This window comes from Acyrthosiphon pisum, chromosome A1, assembly GCF_005508785.2.
Source record: "Acyrthosiphon pisum isolate AL4f chromosome A1, pea_aphid_22Mar2018_4r6ur, whole genome shotgun sequence".
In the NCBI taxonomy this organism is placed as follows: domain Eukaryota; kingdom Metazoa; phylum Arthropoda; class Insecta; order Hemiptera; family Aphididae; genus Acyrthosiphon; species Acyrthosiphon pisum.
Genome location: NC_042494.1, coordinates 18,704,925 through 18,710,624, shown reverse-complemented (window position 1 = coordinate 18,710,624; position 5,700 = coordinate 18,704,925).

The following is a 5,700-nucleotide window of genomic DNA, read 5'->3' as shown; positions in this document are numbered from 1 at the left end:
TTATACATCTTAAAATACTATGAGTATTTATGTATAAAAAAATTACAATTTTAAAATACTCATAACTCACGTTAAAATTAAAATATAATAAAAAACCTATGAGGTTGCCTAGATAATAATCTTATCTTTAGATTTTATCACATCCTCTTAAATATCAACCAAATATGCACTATAATATGTTAACATTCCTTAAAAAATAAAAAAATATGCATAATAAAATTAGAAAAAAATGTATTATTTGAACATTTAATTAAAACAATAGGATACTAAGTATTAAAAACTTGAATTAGGACGGAAATCAAATAATTATTATAGAAATACCTAATGTCAATGGTCAATACTCAATTGTCGTAATCGATATTTTCTTATCTTGGTACCTATACTTATTTTATTTCACAGATTATTGATCTAAGGTCATTTTTGGGAAAACCTTTTTTACCTATCTACAAGTATACCAACTAATTTATTTTGATATTAATCGAAACTTTAAATATATAATATTTTTTTCTTATATGAATGTAAGAGTATATTCAAACATTTATAAAAATAAAATCGAAATATGCACAAATGAGATGAAATATACAATTACAATTGTAAAGAAGCCCTTAAAATAGAAACAAATGGTTAAATGTTGAAATATGCAAAAATATGCAATAAAAAAGTTTCATTTTTTAAATCATTATGTCATTATGTCAATCATGTGATCCACCAGAATAAATATGCAAATGCATACAAATCCGCGCTTTACTCATTAGGCGCTAGCCACTTAATTATAGCAATTTTAGATTCTGAGCGGGGTGATTTTTTTTGTGTCTATCGACGCCTGTTAGGATATCAAAAACGTTTTAATTTTGTTGAGCATAGGATTATGTTTGTAGATCGATACCTTCTGATATATTGTTTCAAAGGCAGATGAAAAAAATTTAAAATCCATAGTCACAATTTTTTTTATTAGCATCTATAGTTCAAATATTGATTACATACGTAAACATGTCGAAAATGTTCAAATTATTTTAACTCAAAATAATTTGCAAATTTTCGTCATTTGAACTTTAGATGCTTAAAAAAATAAATTAAGCAGGTAAGTGGATGTCGCTCTGCTGTACAGTAGGTTATAAGTGGGTCATTGTATAAGGATTGTATTAGACTTGAATTCAATGATATAATAATATCATTGTATAAGAAAAACGATTCTGAGCGGAGACGGTTTATCAGTCTGGATATTTTATATTGTTATTATTAATTATATCATGTATATTAAGTTGAATTAATATTATAATATTATAATTTTTTATTCGTTTCTATGGTGATAAACAAAGCGTTAGAAATTAAAATCCCATTCTTAGCGTTTTTTCGTATAATATTTCAGTGGTTTTTCTCGTAGCATTAAATAAATATTGATAAATTTGAAAAATTACCTTTCTAAAGTACCATCTTGATCCAATTTGCGAAAAGATAAGGTACTATATGTTGAAAACGAAGCACTCTTTCTGGTAGAAATTTTGTATACCGGATATATAAAAAAAAAAAATAAACACCATTTTAAAACCAATAGCTTCATCGCTCCGCTCAGAATCTAAAATTGTGACTATGGATTTTTAATTTTTTTCATCTGCCTTTTAAACAATATGCTAGGAGCCTTCTATTAAATTTTCAAGATTTTTTAACCTACAAATAAAGTTTTATCGACATCCACAGAAAAAAAACTAATACAATCGGTAACTGAAAATGTCCTTAAAAGGCTTAAACAGTTCAAAACAAATCAAAATATTATGAAAAATTCTTCCGCTTGAGATAAAAGCAGAATCTATTTTTGATTCCATGAAAATTTATATTTGTTACGAAAATGTCACATATGCACACACCATTGGTTTCAATGCCTAGAATGTAATTCCGTTACCTATCGCGTACGATAGTCAAAGTCTCGTCTTTATTTACCCCAGTATGGAAATTATAGAAATTAGTTCTGCAGGTACAGAAAAGTTTTTCTCGTTGACAAATAAGCAATGGGATATGTATATGGGGGTACAATCATATACACTTTGTAAGAGTAGTCAACCGATTCATCATATATCTAGAACAATATCATGTGAAATATTACTCATGTAAAATATTAAAATCTGCAGAACATCCCAGACACTTGTAAGAATTTAAGATCAAATGCTTAACTACAAATGCGTCTGTGCGAGTGGGACTCCCTCTCCATACGACTGGTCTAAGGAATCTGCTGAATAAACTCTTTTGGCCTGACGTCCTGCTCGCATGCGGACTGCGGAGACTTACACACGTAACAGTCAGTTTTTGAGTAACGCATTACCATTGTAGACCATTTCAGACTATTTCTCTCATTAAAACACAATAACAATAAAAAATATAATTTTGAGCCAAAGTTATTATTTAGTCTCGTTATTTTTATTTGTTGTGGAGTCGCTAATAAAAGTATTCATATAAAAAAAAAAAAATAAAAATAATAATGTCCTTATTTTACAATAATGTATTTTGTTTTAGTATATTTTAAAAATAAAAAGTCCAAAAATAATTAACATAATATATGATGAAATGTCGATTGAGGTGCTCAATTCTGTGATAGCTTAGATATCGTTTGAAATCTCAAAACTTCTATTACGACGAACAACCTCGGACTCTATTTTGAACTTGTGGACAACCTTGATCTCTATCATTAGAACTATAAAATATTAAATACTTAATAGGTATTTCATATGAACTTGTTTTGATGGCAATTATAATCAAACAGTAAATTATACTTACCTATACAATGAATTGCCGTGATAAAGAAGTGACCACCTTTTTCAGAATGATTTTGATTTAATATTCCACCTAAGCTCATAAACCAAAGTACAAAATAGACTACATGATAAATTAGCCAACTCTTCAAATTTTTTTCATCTGTGGGCTAAAAAAAAAACAAAAATATTATGTTGATAATTTTATTACTGTAATCTTTTATTCTAAAAATAGGAAAACATAATCGAATAACGTAGAATATAATATTATAAGTATCATAATTCATATATAGTACCTAATGAACCTGTTAAAAGTGTACGGAGACACGTAGTTATAAATTATAGTATTCGAAAAACAAATTTATTATAATCTCCAGAGGTGTATTTAAGATTTTGGTGCCCCATTTACCTCTGTTTCTTTTTACTCATTGTCTCAAAAAACTTTTAAACCCCTTCTGATTAGGAAATTTACTTTTTCTCTTCGTTAAAAGTGATACCCCAAATTGTATGGGTGATTTTTTTATCAAACAACACTCAATATTTCAAAAAGGGTAAATTTTTTGAAAATATTTTTTACATATTTTCAAGTCGCTTAAAAAACAACGTTTTTTATCCTTATAATCGTTTAAGTTTTTTACTTTTTTGAATGACAACATAAGGTTTTAATTTTATACTCTAAAGCAGAAAATTGTTCTTAGTATTTTGATACATGAAAATCGAATTTGGGGTGAGTAGTTTATGAGTCATAAATATTCAAAGTTTTGATGAGCGGAGAAGTGGACAAACATTTCCCTGGGTAACCCAGTACCACTCCATTCCACTCATCCAAAACTTTAAACAGGGGCGGACTGAGGGAGGCCCTGAAGGCCCAGATGGGTATAAGTGTTAAAACTACCTAACAAGGGACTCATTTTACAATTTATATTTTAAATAAAATAACTTTTTAAGGACCTTATAACAAAATGAAAAAAATTCTGTAGGTTTATACTCAACTAAATTTAACATATAAAATAAAACAAATTACTTCAATATTAAAATTTTTAAGCTTAAAATGAAAAAAAAAATATTTTTAATATAATTAAGTTCAACATTTTAAAAAAAAAAAACAAGTTACTTAAATATTAAAATTTTATGTTTTTCAATACAAATAAAATAAAAAAATTTCAAAAATAAATTACTGTTTTTTAATTTAAATACTATTATTAATACTAATTGCTATTATTGTTTTAAAAAAAATAATAAATCGCACTGTCAATACAAGAAGGACACAACTAGAAATTTATGATTTTTATGTTCATGGTGTATTACTATATTGATTTATTGAATTGACATCATCATACTGTTTCAAAATGTATACATTATTATAATATTTTTGTAATAGACTACTACAATTAAAAATATTAATTTTACTCTCTACGATGATTAATTCCCAACCACAGTAGAAAATATTGATAAATAAAAGACAAATTATTTATTTTGAAAAATAAGGAAACTAAAAGACAGAAGAGATGTTATTTATATTTTTATTTTAATACAAAAAGTGATATTTTATGATTATAAATTTAAAATTATAATATCATTTTGTAATAATAATAATTGAATATACAAATTGTTATAATTCAATGTAAATAGTGTTAAAAATAAGAAAACTGAGACATAGAAGAGATGTTATTTATTATTTAATTTTATGCAAAAAGTGATATTATTATAATTTTAAATTATAATATTATTTTGTAATTATAATAACTTAATATACAAATTGTTATAATTCAATGTCAATATTTGTAAAAATAATCAAACATACAAGAGACTGAAGTTGTTCATTTTATAAACTAAATATTATATTATGCTATTATTTTAGATTCTGAGTGGAACGATGAATGTTTTGATTTTACAATGATGTGTGTTTTTTTTTTATTTATTTTTTTTTTTTGTGTCTGTCATCACCTTTTAGGACAGTAAAAGTGCTTGGATTTTCTTCAACAGTACGTTTTCTGATATAGGAAAGTGAATCTAGTTGGTACTTTGGGGGGGTCAAAAGTAAAATTATTTTTCCAATAAATTTCAAAAGCGCCGTGAAAAACAAAAGAAAAATTAAGGAAAAACGGGAATTTTTACGCAAAATCTGTTTTCGATAAAATTGATTTTGGTTTTTGGTGTAACTTTAAAACGACTGACTGTAGATACATGAAATTTTCAATGGTTCTTTATATTTCCATTCTCTATACATGATAAAATTTTGAAAATATTTTGATTTGTTTTGAGCTGTTTACGGAAAATTTCAGTTTCCAATTTAATTAGATTTTATTTCTATGAATGTCAATAAAACTTTATTTGTTGAGTAAAAAAACTTGAAAATTTAATACAAGGCTCCTAATATATTGTTACAATGACATTTGAAAAATATTAAAAATCCTTAGTCACAGTTTTTTTTTTATTAGCATTAAAGTTCAAAAATTGACAAAATATGTAAAAATCACAAAAATTAACAAATTATTTAGAGTTAATAATTCGTAAAAATTTTTCTTTTTAGAACTAAGATTTTAAAATGTCATACAACATTCTTAATAGGATAATCTACCTTTATCAACAAAAAAAATGTCTATAAGAAACTCAAATAATTTTTTTATGAGCGTTTGAAATTCATATTTTTACAACATTTTATATTCACTCGATTTCTTACGTAACGATCTTATTTTGTTGTAATTAAAAAACAAGTGACTGTATAAACTTGAAAATTTCACTGAATGTTTATATTAGCATTTTCTATATACGATAAAATTTTGAAAATAATTTGACTCTTTTTGAGCTGTTTAGGGACATTGTAAGTTTTCAATTTTTTTAGTTTTTTTTCTATAAATATCAATAAAGTTTTATCTATTGGGCCAAAAAGTGTAAAAAACTAATACAAGGCTCCTGATACGTTGTTACAATTGCAGTTGAAAAATACATAAGC